Here is a 19,549-nt window from a genome sequence, read left to right as displayed (position 1 = left end):
ATCTTCATCAATTCTAAGGCAAAGGTCATCGATTGTGGGTTCTAGCACCATACTCCGTGTCAGTCGTCATAGTAAGTGTCTTATCTTTATTGATCTATTGTTGTTCTTATAAGTTAGCAAACCCTAGTTTGGATTAATTTGGGGGTTTAGGGTTTGCTCATCAAATATGTGTTGATTTTTGATTACTAATGTTGTAGGTGTCGATGTGGTAGTTGTTATGCATTTGTATGATTGATTGCAGTATAGCGGATTGCGAAAAGGTAGGGTTTCCCTACTCAGTTACTGTTAAGTGATTTAAGATTGTGTTTGTTTTGTAATTGTTGTTATCTGCTGATCATCGGAGTATGGGTGTTGTGGTGATGGTGGTGATGTGGTTGCGTTGTGATGGTTGTGGTGTTGTGACAGCTATAATGTGGTGGTCTGTGTGATTGTGGTGGAGTCACTTGCGGGAGTGGCTTCACACCCTAGTTCGCCCTCCGTGGAACCCGTCACGGGAGGGTATGTGCACATTAAGGGATAGGGATTGATAGTCGCTCGTTGATGAGCTGGACTTGGTGGGGATGGGCTGCGGTCTCGCACTGGCGGAGTGGATTACCTGTTGCGATGGGTAATCTGGCAGGGCTAAACACTTCGGTGTGTAGTCGGTTACTCCGGAGGATGATCAGCCGGTTGAAATGTTTGTTTGTCTTATCTTGATTGAACGGTACTGATCCCGTGTTGTTGTTTTGTAAAACCTGCGGTGATCCATTCGAGGATGGTGAGCAGATTATGACAGGTAATGCAGATGTTTAGCTATGGGTCAGTCATGGGGAGTCATCACTTGAGTCTAGCTTCCGCCCTCAAGAGACTTAGCTTGCATCCTTTGTAGTTGTTAGACCTTTCACAGTTATACTTTGGTTTGGTTTTGGAAACATGTAATCACTAACTCTTTATACTTTAATAAAGGTTGTTTGGAATTGGTAACTTTGATATGCTAACCTCGGGAAACCGAGATGGTAACAGTCTTTCATGCTGGGGTAGTCCTTGGTAAGGTACCTTGGTATGAAGGGGTGTTATAGTTATCTTGGTACAAATCCTTGAGGAGTAGATTCTAATATTGGATCTAAGTTCATCTTTGGAGCACTAGGATTTTCTTAAGAAGACTAATTTGGAAGGTGTCCAATTAGTATAACCATTCGGCCCTCTTTGTAAGGAGATCGATTTATTCTTACTTTATTTTATATTGTTATGCATGCATAAGATGTTGTTAGTTTATGACTAAACTAAATTTATATAGTTATTAGATATGTCTAATAAGAGGTTTATGAATATTACAATTGGTATCAGAGCAATGGTTGTTGCATGCATAATCGATTTATAGTTTTTTCGAGTTATATATAACTTTAATAAAACTAGTATTTTGTGATTTATGAAGATAAAGGCCACGAATGTTTTGCATGATTAACATTCTGGTCCTAAATTGATTTTAGGTCATTTTGATGATTTATGGTATTTTATTGGTCATTAATTTCATTTTTAGTATTTTTATTACATTTTAATTAGTAAAAAGACTTTTAAAATACTAAAATTAGTTAGACTACGATTCTAACCTTGAAATTTTTACACGACCTCACATGCACATTTTTCTTATTGTATGTAAAATTTGTATAAAAGTGTTTTATATTGCATGATTTATGATTTTTAGATGATAAAAATGGATTAAATGAAGGTATTTTGGTATGTTGTCACATGCAGTATTTACACACTGTATGTAAATTTTGAGGTAAAATGATTTTATTTTGCATGATTTATGATTTTTAGATGTAAAAATAACATAAGTAGTGACTATTTTAGCAAAAATAGCTAAAATGAATTTTATGGCATGAAATTTCTTTTCAATGTTGTATATATGATATGAACATCAGATCGAAAGTTGTATGTCAAATTTCATTTGATTTGTGTGATGATTGATTTTTATATAATAAAATTGATAAATACCAACTTTAATGGTCATAATTATAAATTCAATCTTTTAGGGCTTGAAAATTTGTCATTTCCATGCTATGGAAATTTATATAGAATATTCAAAATTTTGATTTTGATTTTTCGTAATTTTTATGTTTAATTTGGAATTAAAAGGTTAAAGTTATGTATTATGCGATTTATTTGTGAAATAAATTAAAAATATTCTATAGGCAAATTTTATTAAAATTTTGGAATGTTGGGAATTTTTCAGAATATACAAAAGTATGATTTTGAAATTTTCGAATTTATATGACTTATTGGGAATTATTTCTTTATTTTATGATTAAAAGATGTTTAATGAGCAATAATAGAATATCAAGTTGAATTATTGTCAAATATTTACTGAAGACTAAATTTTTGAGTCCTAAATAGGTTGGGGTAATTAACTTGGGCATAAATTTGATTTATGTAATATTGTGTGATTTTAATAAGTTAATAATCGAAATTATCTATAAAACCGGACCAAATATACGATATTAGCTTAAATAGGGCGATTTGGCACATCACATGGCATGATTCATACATATATTAATGCTGTATTTTAGTATGAATGTCAAGTTTAATTTTATGTAATTTTGAATTATGTAATTTGTACTTAGTATGGCCTTAGTTTTTAATTGATATTTCCCGAAATGAATAGGGATATCGATTCGGTTGTAATTATTGGTGATCTCGTATCACTTTTATTTTATTTTATTTTTTGTTTTTCTTTTTATAATGTATAAATTAGAAAAGCCATGTAATTTATTTATCCCAGAGTTCCTTGAAGACGGTGCCATTCGGGAAGGCGTTCCGACAAAGACGGTGTTGCCTTGAAGTGCGTGCCAAATGAAGTTCAAGGGAACAAGGAGTTGGTTTCCGAATTTGTAAATAGTTTATTAAATTTACTTTTTTAGGAAGGCCATACTAGGATTTTATTGCTTTTCATTGCATTTATTTTATATGTTTGCATGCATAGCCAAATCGCCATAACTACACATACATATCATATAATTATCGAGTCATCGATCGTGTCAATTATAATTATCGTAGTTCACCGCTTTAGTTCACTTAAAATGTGATAGATAATAAATTGACAAGCCCTCTTACTAAATAGTAATTGAGAGATGACCTTACCAAATAGTAGAACCATGAGTCCCAATTTCATAAGGAAGTAGGCTCGGCTCACCGGGGTGCTAAACTTGTTACGTTGGGTAAGTGGGTAGTAAATAATTATTACATCGAAATTTGGATTGAGCTCAACGGAAGTATTCGCGACCGTAGCCGCATGTGTTCTGTGCTTAAGATAAATATTAAAGTAATTTTATCGACCGAGAGTTCTAGAAGTAGAATCGATTAAAGAGTTAATCCACCAAGTTATATTGATAAGGGATGAATCGGCTCACCGTGCCCAAGTTAATATGAATTTGGATCTCGGGATCATTTATAATAGTTGGATAGAGGTCACTATATAAATGCTTGAAACTTGTTTAAAGTGTTTACAGGTATGATTAAATTGACAAATATTAATTTTTCCTTTACCTCCATATTGTAGTTTATCAATGGATCCTATCAATCCGACAACAACTATTACCATTGAGTCTTGTCATAAATTATTTGACGATATTTGCTCCAACAACAACTTCGATAAAACTAGAGAGCTTCATTTTGGGATCGGTTCCGACGGAAGCCTTAATTTCATTACTTCCTCTATACCTCCTACTATGACTAGATCTTTTGTGAATGTGTCTCGGGAAGACCATCTCACCAAATCTATGGGCTCCTTATCTTTAGAAGAAAGGAATGTCGAAACTAGTGGGAGACCTAGCAAGCAAGCTCTTGCAACTAAAGGGAAATGGTTCAAAAGGAAGGGGAAGATAGGTAGAAAGTTCAACACTGGAAACAAGATGGCTAGTTGGACTACCAAAGGAGCCCAAGTTGATGATGAGTGCCATTATTGTCATGGAATGGGACATTGGATGAGGAATTGCCCCTTATATTTGGGAAATATTAGGGATGGACTTGTTATTCCACTCGGTAAAATTCCTTCTGAAATTTATGTTATTGATGTAAATTTTACATCCACCACAACGTGGGTATTAGATACCGGTTGCGGTTCTCACCTTTGTAATCATTTACAGGGGCTAAGAAACATGGAAAAGTGGGCGATGTTGATCTCCGACTTGGTAATGGAGCTAGAGTAGCGGCCACATCCAAGGGAACTTATGTACTTGTTTTAGCAAATGGATTTGAGTTGTATTTGCATAATTGTTTTTATGTACCTTCTCTTTCTAAGAACGTTATTTCTGTTGCTAAATTAGACATAGAGGGTTTTAATTTTGCCATTAAAAACAATTTTTGTATCATTTCTAGAAACGACTTGGTTATAGGCCGAGGCTCTTCTATTAATGGCATTTATGTTCTAGAAACTTCAAACCCAAGTAAAGAAGTCTATAACATACAATCCAAGAGACTCAAATCAAGTGATCCAAATGAATCGTACATTTGGCATTTTCGATTAGGTCATATTAACGAGAATCGCATAAAAGATTAGTTTCAACAAATGTAATTAAACCATTTGATTTTCAATGATGTGGTATATGCGAATCTTGCCTCCTAGGCAAAATGACTCGTAATCCTTTTAGTGATAAAGGGACACGATCTAGTGAACTATTGGGCCTTATACATACAGATGTATGTGGACCAATGACTATCACCGCTAGGGGTAATTATAACTACTTCATTAGCTTCACCGATGATTTAAGTAGATATGGGTATATCTACTTGATGAAATTCAAAAGTGAGGCTTTTGAGAAATTAAAAGAATTTCAAAATAAAGTAGAAAACGCATTGAACAAGAAGATAAAGACACTACGATTCGATCGTGGTGGTGAATATCTTAGTAATTGATGCATGTCCCAAATATGAAGTTTTACACCCTATTTTACATGCATTTCAGAGCTCATTTGTGTAGTTTAAGCTACTATTTCCCCTATTTCCGTCTACTTTTGTGTTTTGTGTAATATTGCAAAAATGTGAAGAATCCAGTGGAAATCGAGCCAAATCCGTCCCCGAGTACTTAGCATTGCATTTGACATGGAGTAAAGACTCGGGAAGCAAAGTTGGTGCGCGTATCGAGGCCGAAAAGACAACTTTACGAGGCTTTTGGAGCAAAGTATCAGCTAAAGCAGTCGATCGACTTACCTACATGGTCGATCGACCAGAGCGCGATTCCTGAAATACATCAGAAGCTACTGTTCAGCGAGGTTCATTCGATCGACTGGTCCTTGTGGTCGATCGACCAAACCGTGATTTTGGCGTGAATTAAAAGAACGAGAATTAGAAAGCCCAATGTAATTAGGTTTCAGGAACAAAAGTTACGTAATACTATCTATATAACGTAACTTTAGGTTTAAGAGAGCATCATCGAATTTTAGGGAAATAATTAGGGTTCATCACACAAAGATTGAACTTTTATTAGTTTAGAATAACTTTCGTCAAGAAAGTTTACTTTCCGCACTTGGTTTTGGTCTTTCTTGTTCAATTCTTCTTTACAGTATTCTTCTGTTCCTTTCTTCAGGTTGTTGCTTTAATTCCTCCGTAGTTTAGAATTGCTAGGTTAGATTTCCCAAAGCCAAATTATCGTTTCATGATATTTATTTATTTAGTTAATTTAAATATGAATTCGTTTGCATTATTAGTTAATTCTATTGCTGTTACTATCACCATCATGAGTAGTTAAATCTTTTGTGCTAAGATGTAGGGGATCTGTAGGTTAGACGACATAGGCAACCTGTTGTCGGGCTATGGTCGATCGACTGACATACATGGTCGATCGACCAGAGCGTGTTAGATTTGCTTCGACTTAATTAATTTAATTGCTATATTTGACGAATCGAGTGCACGCGACTAGTTTAATGTTTTGGATTTGACTGACCCGACAAGATCGAAAGATGGGGAGGAAAATAGACTGCTTAATTAAGACGACTAAATTAATAAGATCGAGAGATAAGTTAATTTAGATTTTGAGTTTCATTAATCAAGAACGAAAGTTAGTATTAGTGAGATTAGGGACCCGTAGCTTAGGCCGAAAGGTTGCTACCTGTTAAATTGGACCGAGAGGACTTTTTATTTTCCCGTCTAACATGCTTAAGACAGTCTACCTAGAGTTGCCGTCGTCGAAACTACAGTGAACCGACCGACTTAGCATCCCTTTAATATTTGCTTCCATCTATTTTTTTTATCTACTGCTCATTTATTTACTTCAGTTATAGAATTATTCAAAAGAAACCCCCACACATTTGTTACTTTAGATTGAGATTAGACAACTATTAATTGCATCGCCTCTCTGTAGTTCGACCCTGACTGCCACTAGCTTCTGTTAGTAATATTTAGGTTATAAATATTATTTTTGGTACTAAACGACGGTATCAAATTTTGGCGCCGTTGCCGGGGAGGCAATTATTTAATTTTAGTTGTTTTTATTTTAGTCTTTTTCTTAGTTTAAGGGACATCTGTTCCTTAAAATCTTCTCATATTCTACTTGTAGTTTCCTCTTATGCGCAGGTCACAGGGTGGTGAATTGAGACCATTAGATCCTGAAATCGAAAGGACTTTGCGTGAGTTGAGACGATCATCTAGAATATTGCCAACATAGGAAGAGCTGAGTACTCTGTCCAGTTACTATGAGAACGAGCTATTTGTGGAGCATCCACCTTCATATCCTATTTGTACTTCTTCAGCCGAGACCGCTACATCTCCAGATATGGCTGAAGAAGCAAGTATAGCCAGTCACTCCGAGCCAAAAGCCGAAAATCTCTATAAGGGATTCGCATTGCCAGCCGGGACGGAAAGGAAATTCGAACCGAAACCGTCTTACATTAACTTGGTTGAGAGAAACCAATTTGGGGGAGCTGCAAATGAAGATGCTGCTAAACATATGGAGACATTCATTAACTACTGTTGTTCCATACCCCCACCAGCAGGTGTGACCCAGAACCAGGTAAAGGAGACGATGTTCATATTCTCGCTTCGTGATACTGCAAGGGAATGGTACCGAGATCTGGATCAAGCTGCTAACGGGATTACTGACTGGAATTCGCTGGCCCTAACATTCTATAAGAAATATTTCTCTGCATCAAAGACCAATGCGATTAGAGCTCATATAACAAGCTTTAAACAGGGTCCTGATGAATATTTTCATGAGGCATGGGTCCGTTTCAAAAGACTAGTGCGAACTATTCCGCACCATGGGTTTGAGAAATGGTTTATGTGCAACCAATTCAATAATGGTCTTTATGATGATCAGAGAGCTATCCTAGATGCTGCAGCTAATGGGAGATTTCAAGAAAATAGCGGTGAGACAAAGGTGTGGAAAATCATCGATGACCTGGCCACCCATAAAGCTGAGCATGGAAATTCTAGAGCAAATCAGAGAAGATCAGCTGAATCTCCTGGTGTAGCTGCAATAGAAGTCCTTACTGCGAGATTCGACAAGATAGATTTTGGGGGATCCCAAAAAGGAGGTATATATAAAGTAAATGAAGTTTCAGACGGTCCCTTTATATGCAAAAGATGTGGAGGAGAGGGACATGTTTCGGAGTTTTGTACTAGTTCGAATGAAACATGTGCTGCCTTTCGACATTATAGGCGGACTGGTACTTATCCCGATCCCTCTAATGTCCACCCCAATTTGAGATGGACTAACCAAAATGTCCTTAATCCGGGTCCACAGAAGCAGCAGCAGCAACAGAGTTATGTGTCCCCTCATAAGCAGTAGCAGTATCAAAAGCCTCCCTATGTGCCTCAGCAGCAGCAATTTCAAGGTTCTGATATTTCTGAATTGAAAAACATGGTTCAGAATTTGTCGGGTTTGCTGCAAAAGGAGTCTCTAGCTAGAGAGACTTCTACAAAAATGTTGGAGAGTCAAATTGCTCAATTGGCAAGCAAAAGTGCAACTAGAGCTCCGGGGCATTTACCGTTGCAGCCGGATCAAAAAGAGACTCTAAATGCGATCACTTTGAGGAGTAGGTCTACCCTTGATGGGCCCGCTATGGTCGAAGATGTTACTGAAAAAGATGAGGCGGAACCGAGCTAGAAAAAGGCCGGAGTGAACAGTAGCAAGAAAAAGACGATCAGCAGGTATGTCAGTCGATCGACTGACACACATGGTCGATCGACCAGCCCACGTAACAGTATAGCTTCTGGTCCTGAGGAAGCCAGTCGATCGACTGACCTACATGGTCGATCGACTGAAGATACTGTTGATCGTGAACCTTTTCGTCCTCCAATGTCAGATAACTTGAGGGACCACTTATTTCGGGGTACGACGACTCCGAAGTTATTGAGGCAAGATCCAAATGCTGATGGGTCAGTTCCGGTTCCAAAGTATGACGCCATGATAGTTAATGGTTCATTCCTGAGACGGTCTGAGGAAGGTTCGAGCTACAACAAGGACAAAGTAGTGGATTTTCAACCGAAATCCACTGATGCCGGTATGAGAGACCTAGAAGAGAGGGCTAAGTTGCTTCTTACAGCCCCTTATCCAGATAGATTGGTGCCGACAAAGGAACAGGTATCGTTTAACAAATTTGAAAATGTTATTCGTAGTTTAAATGTGCAAGTTCCTTTCTTAGAATTAGTTAATCAAGTGCCTGCTTACACAAAGTTTATGAAGCAGCTTTTGTCTAAAAAGAAATCACTTTATACTATGCAAACTGTCGCACTAACTGAGGAGTCATGTTCTTATTTGACTCATACTGCTCCACATAAGTTAGCTGACCCAAGTAGTTTTTCAGTCCCATGTAATATTGGCACCTTTTCTATTGAGAAGGCGTTATGTGACCTAGGGGCCAGTATTAGTGTTTTGCCTCTGAGTATTGCTAAGAAACTGAAATTGACTAGGTTTGCAGTTACTAACATGACAGTACAGATGGCTGATCGTTCTGCGGTCCATCCTATAGGAGTCTTAGAGGATATTCCTGTGCAAATAGGAAAGTTCTTTTTCCCAGTTGACTTCATTGTACTAGATATACCCGAGGATGCTCACATTCCTATCATTTTGGGTAGACCATTTCTACACACTGCTGGTGCAGTTATAGATGTTGGCTCAGGGACATTGACCTTTAAAGTAGGGAAACATTCCATTATTTTTGCCCAGACCGCTAAGAAGAAAGATCCTATGTGGCCAGTCACTTGTAATACGATTTCTGAGAAAAAATCTTATTTTGTGCTTTCTGATATGCCTGCCCCTATGCCTATTTCTGCTATAACACCTCCGCCCCTGATTGGGAGCAAATTGGAGGAAGATTCTTCTGTTTTAGATATTTCAGGAGCTGGTTTTGGGAAGTTAGAGCCGTTCATTGCTCCAGTTGTGAAGGAGCCAATCGTTCAAAGAGGCGGCCTAGGATGTCTGAGCTATGCAACTGATGTGGAGCCTGATGAGGAGCCAGTCAAGGTGACAGAATCCGATTTGGATTTTGATGAGCCAGACGAGGTCATTGATTGGGAAGATGTTAGAGACGTTGATCCGTTGAGTTATGCGGATATTGGAATTAATATGAGTGCAGCTGAGAAGATGAGCACTGTAGAGGCTACTTCTTGTAGCCAGAAGCCGAGCAAGTGGGCCATTCCGTGGCCATTCCTGATCAACTATTAATTGATTAAGACTTTTCTAAAAGACATTTTATTGCTTTTGCTAGACTTTATATTGCTTTGGTGTGCCCGAGACTTCGCTTTAATAAGTTTGCTTAGGATTAAAAACTTTAGACTTTACATTTGGGTTTTGCGCAATTTTAGGCGCGTTATTATGTGTATTTGCAGGTTCATAGACCATATTAGCTCAATTTATTGAGCCAATTCGAAGAAATCAGAAACTTACAACAGGTTTCTCAGTCGATCGACTGGCGGCTATGGTCGATCGACTGAGCCGCTATTCCAAGGGCTTCTGTTCTTGTCACCCCTGGTCGATCGACTGGCTGCTATGGTCGATCGACCACGCCCCGCTGCTGTATCTATTCACGACCATTTCCCTGCTGTGTTTGGTCGATTGCGGAGTTGAGGGAGTCTTTTCTCTATTTTCCGATTCATTTCTGTTTTCTTCTGTTTTCTTTTGCACATAATTTTGCGTTTCGTAAATTGCTTTCTCGGAATTAAGCGCGGTACTTTTGTTTCTTTTCAGGTACCATGGTAGCACTGTTGGCTACTGAAACCTCCTAGCACACGCTGGTTTGGGGAGGTTTCCTTCTGCTGCGCTTAAAGTCTTGTGAGTTTCCGAGTCACTTTTATGTCTTATTTAGTTAATTTATCGCAAATTCCCATTTTCCCTTTTATTTCTTTTACATGATTTTGCACAATGGAGACATTGTGTGATTTGGTTTGGGGAAGGGTTTTGCATTGCATTCACATGTTTTATTGCATTTTTGTTTCACGTTTATTGTATTTCAGTTTGCATTTGTTATTTCATTTCCTATATATATATACAAAAATTCAAAAAAATTGAAAAATTTCAATAATTCAAAAAAAATACATGTTTATTTTAGCATATAGGTTGAGTCGGAACGGTAGTATTTCAATGATGACATTGCATTTTCAGCTGTTTTATGCCTAAGCCGTGCTTAATTGACATGTTATTAGTAGAATCATTTGCATAGTCTACGAGTTTTCGTTAATTTATTCGCTGAACCTTGAGACTTGACTTAGATTTATGGCAAAATACATATATTTCTGAGGTTTAGAGCTTATAACTGGTGTCATTCATGACCGGTTTATCTAGGAATGTGAGTAGTTACTCCTTCTAAAACATGTTATATCAATATGCATAATTATGAACTTAATCTGCTTAATACCTGTATGCATTCGGTTTGTGGTTTGTTGACACATGTGGTAGAGGTCCCCTTTTCTCATTTTACCTATAAACCTCACATAGCCAAATTGCCTTTTGTCCCATAAGCTACATACTATATTTAACCCACCTTATCTGAGCTAGTAGTATTAGTTGTGGGAATGTGTTTATTACATTTTGGTTATACTGCTCTTTATGAGAAGTTTGGTGGAATGTTGGGAAGGAGGAAAGAAAGAAAAAAATGAAAAAAAGAAAAAGAAAAAAAATTATGAAAAGCAAGTTCGACCTTTGGTCGGTCGACTGGACTCATGGGTCGATCGACCGTGAACCGCAGCAGAGGAAGAGAAAAAATCGCATAATTCAATGTCTTTATTAAATGGCGATTTTTGCTCCCATATTGTATTTGTATCTTATGGGGAGTTGACTAATTGTGGAAATTGTGAGATTAGTGCTTGATATTTAACACCGTTTCGATTGAAATCATGAGTTTGAAGTTGGGATGTTCCCGTAATTTGGATCTGTAGTTACTAGCTTGGCTTTAACTCCTCATATCCAGATTTATCCTAGCCCCTTCTTACCCATTACCTCACATATCCATATTTACCTCGGCATGTATCATGGTCATTTGTTTGGTTGGAATGCATATGTACGGTTGTAGAGATTATTTTCATATTAGATTGCAGGCATGTTTTATAGGTCGTAGTTAGGTGAGAGTCATTACAAAATTACTTCTTTCTATCTTTTACATATATTCACCTATGCTTATTTGTGTGATTTGAGCGACCCGTGAGAGTCCAATATGATAAGTCTCTACGGTCAACGGTTCGGCAGCTTTTAATGACTACATAACTCGTTTGCATGATTCATATTGCTAATTGATTGTTGATTTTTAGCATTAAACTGGTTTAAGCTTTGCAGTTTGCATTTCGCTCTGAGATTGAACTCGTTCCATTAGGACTTAAGATCGAGTCTAGTTCTTGCTTGGGGATAAGCAAGGGTTTGGTTTGGGGAAGTTTGATGCGTGTCCCAAATATCATGTTTTACACCCTATTTTACACGCATTTCAGAGCTCATTTGTGTAGTTTAAGCTAGTATTTCCCCTATTTCCGTCTACTTTTGTGTTTTGTGTAATATTGCAGAAATGTGAAGAATCCAGCGGAAATCGAGCCAAATCTGTCCCCGAGTACTTAGCATTGCATTTGACATGGAGTAAAGACTCGGGAAGCAAACTTGGTGCGTGTATCGAGGCCTGAAAGACAACTTTACGAGGCTTTTGGAGCAAAGTACCAGCTAAAGCAGTCAATCGACTTACCTACATAGTCGATCGACCAGAGCGCGATTCCTGAAATAGATCAGAAGCTATTGTTTAGCGAGGTTCAGTCGATCGACTGGTCCTTGTGGTCGATCGACTAAACCGTGATTTTGGCGTGAATTAAAAGAACGAGAATTAGAAAGCCCAATGTAATTAGGTTTCATGAATAAAAGTTACGTAATACTATCTATATAATGTAACTTTAGGTTTAAGAGAGCATCATCGAATTTTAGGGAAATAATTAGGGTTCATCACATAAAGATTGAACTTTTATTAGTTTAGAATAACTTTCGTCAATAAAGTTTACTTTCCGCACTTGGTTTTGGTCTTTCTTGTTGAATTCTTCTTCACGGTACTCTTTTGTTCCTTTGACCAGGTTGTTGCTTTAATTCCTCCGTAGTTTAGAATTGCTAGGTTAGATTTCCCAAAGTCAAATTATCGTTTCTTGATAGTTATTTATTTAGTTAATTTAAATATGAATTCGTTTGCTTTATTAGTTAATTATATTGCTGTTACTAGAACCATCATGAGTAGCTAAATCCTTTGTGCTAAGATGTAGGGGATCTGTAGGTTAGATGGCTTCGACATAGGCAACCTGTTGTCGGGCTCTGGTCGATCGACTTACATATATGGTCAATGGACCAGAGCGTGTTAGATTTGCTTCGACTTAATTAATTTAATTGCTATATTTGACGAATCGAGTGCGCGCGACTAGTTGAATGCTTAGGAATTGACCGACCCGACAAGATCGTAAGATGGGGAGCAAAATAGACTGCATAATTAAGACGACTAAATTAATAAGATCGAGAGATAAGTTAATTTAGATTTTGAGTTTCATTAATAAAGAACGAAAGTTAGTATTAGTGGGATTAGGGACCCGTAGCTTAGGCCGAAAGGTTGCTACCTGTTAAATTGGACCGAGAGGACTTTTTATTTTCCCGTCTAACATGCTTAAGACAGTCTACCTAGAGTTGCCGCCGTCGAAACTACAGTGAACCGACCATCTTAGCATCCCTTTAATATTTGCTTTCATTTATTTTTTTTATCTACTGCTCATTTATTTACTTCAGTTATAGAACTATTCAAAACAAACCCCCACACATTTGTTACTTTAGATTGAGATTAGACAACTATTAATTGCATCGCCTCTCTGTGGTTCGACCCTGACTGCCACTAGCTTTTGTTAGTAGTATTTAGGTTATAAATATTATTTTTGGTACTAAACGACGGTATCAGTAATGAATTTGATTCACACTTGAAAGGTTGTGGCATTGTGTCACAACTCACTCCACCCGGTACGCCACAACTTAATGGTGTTGTCAAGAGGAGAAATCGAACCCTACGAGATATGGTTCGATCTATGATGAGGCAAACACAGTTACCCAACTCGTTTTGGGGATTTGCAAGCCAAACCGCAATCAAATCATTGAACAATAGTCCGACAAAAGCAACCGAAAAGACTCCATATAAGTTATGGAAAGGAAAGGTTCCTAATATATCCTATATGAAGATTTGGGGATATGATGCTTATGTCAAGATAAAGACAGGTAACAAGCTAGCCCCACGATCCGAAAAATGCATCTTTGTAGGTTACTCCAATACCTCCCGAGGCTATTACTTCTACAAACCTCATGAAAACAAAGTGTTTGTGTCTAGTGAGGTTGTCTTCCTTGAAAATGAGTTTATTTCTAAACGACAGAGTGGGAGAAATTTTAAACTTGATGAAGTTCAAGAGCCACAAACCGAAGTAGAGACGCAAGAAGACATTCCTTTGTCGTCTAATTCTGTTATTGTTCCTCAACCAAGAAGGTCGGGTCGAGTCTCTCGACATCCTGAAAGATATGTTGGACTTATCCAAGAGGATGGGAGTCTTGATGTGTTACTTTTAGAAAGTGACGAGCCCGCCACCTACAATGCTGCAATCTCTAGTCCCAATTCAGCTTTATGGCTTGAAGCCATGAAATCCGAAATGATTTCTATGCATGAAAATCAAGTTTGGAACTTGTTGGATTTGCCTAGAGGAGTAAGACCTCTTCAATGCAAATGGATCTTTAAATTAAAGAATGGCATAGAAGGACATGATGATGTCTACAAGGCTAGGCTAGTGGCAAAAGGTTTTACCCAAGTTCATAGTCTTCACTATGATGAAACCTTTTCCCCCGTAGCCATGCTGAGATCCATTCGAATTCTGATAGCGATCGCCGCATTTCATGACTATGAAATATGGCAAATGGATGTCAAGACCACCATTCTAAATGGGTATTTGGAAAAGGAGGTGTATATGATACAACATGAAGGTTTTGTAGATCCTGAAAATCCTAACAAAGTGTGCAAGCTTAAGAGATCCATTTATGGTCTCAAGCAAGTATCAAGAAGTTGGAACCATCGATTTAATCATGTTATAAAAGAAAATGGTTTTACTCGAAGTGTTGAGGAACTATGTTTATACATGAAGTTCAGTGGGAGCAATGTTGTGTTCCTAATATTGTATGTAGATGACATACTGCTTATTGGAAATGACATTCTAATGTTGTCCTCTGTCAAGGAGTGGTTGGGAAATCATTTCCAAATAAAGGATTTAGGAGAAGCACAACGCATATTAGGTATACGGATCTATAGAGATAGACCCAAAAAGATATTGGCATTAAGTCAAGAATCTTATATTGACAAGGTTCTTCGATGCTTTAACATGGACCAGTCTAAGAGAGGCTTAATTCCCATGGGTAGTGGGATAATTTTGAGCAAGTCTCAATCACCCACCGAACCCGAAGATGTTGAACGCATGAAGTTGATTCCCTATGCTTCCGCTATTGGATCAATCATGTATGCCATGATATGCACTTGTCCAGATGTCTCATATTCTTTAAGCATGACAAGTAGATATCAAGATAATCCAGTTGAGAGTCACTGGATAGCTGTTAAGAACATCCGTAAGTACTTAGGAAGGACTAAGGATTCTATCTTAGTGTTTGGAGGAGACTCCGAGCTATGTGTTACGGGTTACACAGACTCGAGCTTTCAAACAGATAGAGATGACATGAAATCCCAAGGTGGGTATGTTTTCATGCTCAATGGTGGTGCTTTAAGCTGGAGAAGCTTCAAGGAAGCTGTCATTGCGGATTCTACTATGGTGGCTAAGTACGTTGCAGCATAAGAAGCTGCCAAGGAAGCTGTGTGGATTAGGCAATTTATGGAGGGGCTAAAGGTAGTTCCTACCGCCAAAGATCCCATTACTCTCTATTGTGACAAAAATGGGACAATCTTCCAAGCTAGAGAGCCCAAGTCTAGTAATAGATCCAGACATGTACTCAGAAAATTTCATATCATAAGAGATTTTATTGAAAGAAAGGAAATTGCGATTTGTAAGATTGGCACAGATGACAACTTAGTTGATCCTCTTACCAAGCCTTTATGGCAGGCTAAACACGATGGACATGTTGTTTCCATGGGCCTTAAACGTATGCCAAATTTGTACTAGATTATTTGATATGTAATAAAATGTTATTTTTAATTTGTTCATATATGATAATCGCATTTGTCTTTTAAATTTAAATATTAATTTGTCATACCCAAATGGGTTATTGAGACATTATTGAACCCCATTAAGTGAACTAGCTTGATATAATAATCACCCATAGTTACTTACATGAGGTGACATCTCAAAGTAACTAGAGTGTGATGCGATTGATGGCGAGTTCAAGTGCCATAGAGTCATGTGAGATGACTAGTCGATCACATAAGCAGACTGTATGGGACACTCTGTCGGGTTTATGACTGCTTATAGAGTTCTGGAAATTTTTATAGCCTGGTCGTGGCGAGAGCTACTATCGTATTCTCATGAGTCGATTCTTTGACTAAAGATTATTCGCCTAAGATGGCACAGTTTCAGAGTGACTTTGATTTATGTTGTACGACCTTCGTAATTGGGGTCAGATGGGTATATATTGGGTTATTATGAGCTATGGCTATTTGAAGGGAAGAGTGCAATAGGAATTGTCCACCCCTAGTCAGGGTTATCTTATATCTCAAGGCCACTCGAGGAGTAATGAACTGGAAATGCGTGGCCACGCTCGGAAGGTATCTACGGTAGATAATTCCGGTCAGAAAGTTATTCTCCAGATCGAGGAAACCACTTATGATATGATCAAGTGCAAGCACGACCTGCAAGACACCTTGCATTGAGTGGGAGATAGTAATAGGACAAGAGAATTTGTGACGCACACTTGTCTCGGACAAATAGGAGATTGTTAGAGTATGTGTCCTCGACAATAATGCGATCACATGTTTAAAACTCATAATAAGAATAAATGAGGGAAAGCAATTTTTATTGTCAACTGATCCACGTTAATCGGTAATGATTGGCTGACTAGAGTTTGACATTACTGTCGTATGACGGTGGTGATCAGTTGATCCCTTAAGGTCATACCTCTAAGGTAACACTCTTAATTGATCAAGTAATTACTTGTAAATTGATACAAGTTAATTAAACCTTTGAAATGGAAAATATGTTTTATTATTGAAGTTTTATTATTGTTTATGAAACAATTATAATTAGAATGAATAATGTATTATAATTACAAGGTGTTGTGAATTGTAATTTAATGGTCCATTTTAAGTATATGTAATCTTGGATTGCTACTTGTGTTATTGTATGTGATTTATTTTTGTATGTAATGAATTTTAATAAGTAAAAATTGCATTACATGGTCACATGTCTAGTAACATGTCACATATGTCAGAAAAATACAATTGACAAAATACAAACTTAAAATAGAATCCCATTTAGTATAAGGGGAACGAAATTTTAAGGGTGGGGGACAATGGGTGCCTTTTGCTTAAATGCTTAAGACAACTTTGGCTTTGGGAATGATAATCTAGGCTTTTTTGTAAAGAACATTTGTGAGAAATGATAAGCAAGGATCGGGCTTGCTTCCCAAGACCACCCGGCCCCCTCTCCCCTCTTTACCATAAGAATTGTTTTTCTTATGATAATTCATTCTAATGTTTTTGTCTTCTTTTAGATCTCTAAAATTGGTTTGAGATGCTACATAAAACATCATAGAAATACTAATATCAACATCTCATTACTAGTAGTAGTAGTAATATTTTTATATTAGTAAACTTTTAAAGGAGACACATACTAATTTCTATTATCCAAATTAGTATATGTAGTAAGAGGGTTATCTTGGTACAAATCCTTGAGGAGTAGATTCTAATATTGGATCTAAGTTCATCTTTGGAACACTAGGACTTTCTTAAGAAGACTAACTTGGAAGGTGTCCAATTAGCATAACCATTCGGCCCTCTTTGTAAGTAGATCGATTTCTTCTTACTTTATATTATATTGTTATGCATGCATAAGATCTTGTTAGTTTATGACTAAACTAAATTTATATAGTTATTAGAAATGTCTAATGAGAGGTTTATGAATCTTACAGTTTACCCATTACTTAGGGGTTCCAAAACACCAAATTTGATCAAAAATGTGCTAGTATATGACCATTTTCGAAGGGTTTTACGGTTTAACAGAGAAACCGTCACATTTTTCCGTTAAATCCTTATTATTAGATGAAAATTCGAAAGGGATATATGGTTGTCTTCCTAACATGGCCAATTACTCATTTCAAATGTCAATTTCAAGAGGCAAATTCATTTGGGACGAAAGCCAAAAATTTTCGACATAAATGGGTATAAAAACCCTAATTTTCGACCCTAAATCAAGCTCAAATGCAAATTAAAGCACGTACAAGACACATACCATGATTAGTCATGATTTATGGCGAGATTTGATCAAGTTTTTGGCGAAATTTGTTTGGGTTTTGATACAGAAACGAAATATTTGTGTTTTGAAACGAAAAATATAACACGACTTAAGTCGGGTTTTTACCCAGACAAGGACGAGCTTGAGAAAGGACGTAGCACTAGCTGCGCCTCTTCCAAAGGTCGCGGCTTTTGCAGCGCCTTTTCTCAACAAACTTCCCCAAAATTCGTTGAAATACGTTATAAGTTCGTTATTTTGTGGGCCCATGCATCATGCGCCTCTTCTTCAACATGTGGCTCCGTTTTGGCGTTCTCTTCGTCCGGATCGGCGTTTTCTCTGCAACAGACTATAAGGCAACCACAACGTTTTGTTTCAAGCAAGAGTCCATGATCACTAAATACCCTTCACTGGCTTCTCCTCTTTATCGGAATTTCGCTTACAAAGGCCCAAGCGGATTTTGTTCTAAACGGTGATAAGGACGCGTCGTTGATACCTTTATTTTCATTAGCGATGCTAAGGACGCATCATTGTCAATTTTCTCCTCAGTGGTGCTAAAGACACGCCGTTGTCGATTTATTATTTTTCTGCCCAACGGTGCCAAGGGCGCGCCATTGTTGACCCAGAGTACGATTCAACCCCGACAGAGTCATCAATATGTTCCAATGTATGATTCGACCTCGACAGAGTCATCGATATGATCCAATGTATGATTCGACCCCGACAGAGTCATCGATATGTTTCAATGTATGATTCAACTCCGACAGAGACATCAATATGTTCCAATGTATGAATCAACCCCGACGGAGTCATCGATATGGTCCAACGTATGATTCGACTCCGACAGAGTCATCGTTATGTTCCCGAGCGAGAGTTCGTTTCCGCTCATAGCCCACGTACTCCTTAAAAACAGAGTTTGATTGAGGACCGACACAAGCAGATTCCTCAGGTATGATTTCTTCTTATGGATGGCAAGCTTCCTTACGTAGTCTAATGGACTTTAAATGACCCTCCCTGATAGTCGACAGACTCTAAAATGTTCCCGACGAAAGGTCCTTGCCTCAGACCCCTTGAGCCGCCTCGCGTCGCCATAGTCGTCAGGTTGTAATCTTCGATTGACCTGATTACTATATTTTGACTTTCCCCTTGTCCAAGCATCAGTCATAGTGGGGGCTCTGTAGATACCTCATTTCTGCACCTCCCGCCAACCACCCAGTGATGATTGGGCCGCATGTTTGGTACGCGGTACGATTTTATGACAGTTTGTATGTTCATCGACAAGTGATAGCTCAAACTTGAGTCAACCTCATGGTCGTCATCTATCCGCCGATATGGTCGTTTTGACAGTAATTAGTGTTCATTTCGAGTCCGAGTCAAAAACCGCTTCATTTTCTAAAAGACCGTTTAAATGCCGAGTCGGAATGTTCCAAAATATTCTAGAATTCTCTGGATATTTATTCCTAATTAAATTAATATTTTTTATGGAAATATCTTCCGTATATTGTGTTTCATGGACTAAGGAAGTGTAAATCTATCGAAATTCCATAAAAAAATGCGGAAATCATTCTTGCTGAGGAGAAAACCTCTAGAGAATTGACGCAACAGGTGCTGCGCCTCTTCCAGAGGTCCCAGTGGCTGCTACGCCTCTTTCCCA

This window comes from Silene latifolia, chromosome Y, assembly GCF_048544455.1.
Source record: "Silene latifolia isolate original U9 population chromosome Y, ASM4854445v1, whole genome shotgun sequence".
Lineage (NCBI taxonomy): Eukaryota > Viridiplantae > Streptophyta > Magnoliopsida > Caryophyllales > Caryophyllaceae > Silene > Silene latifolia.
This window is presented reverse-complemented; position numbering follows the sequence as displayed.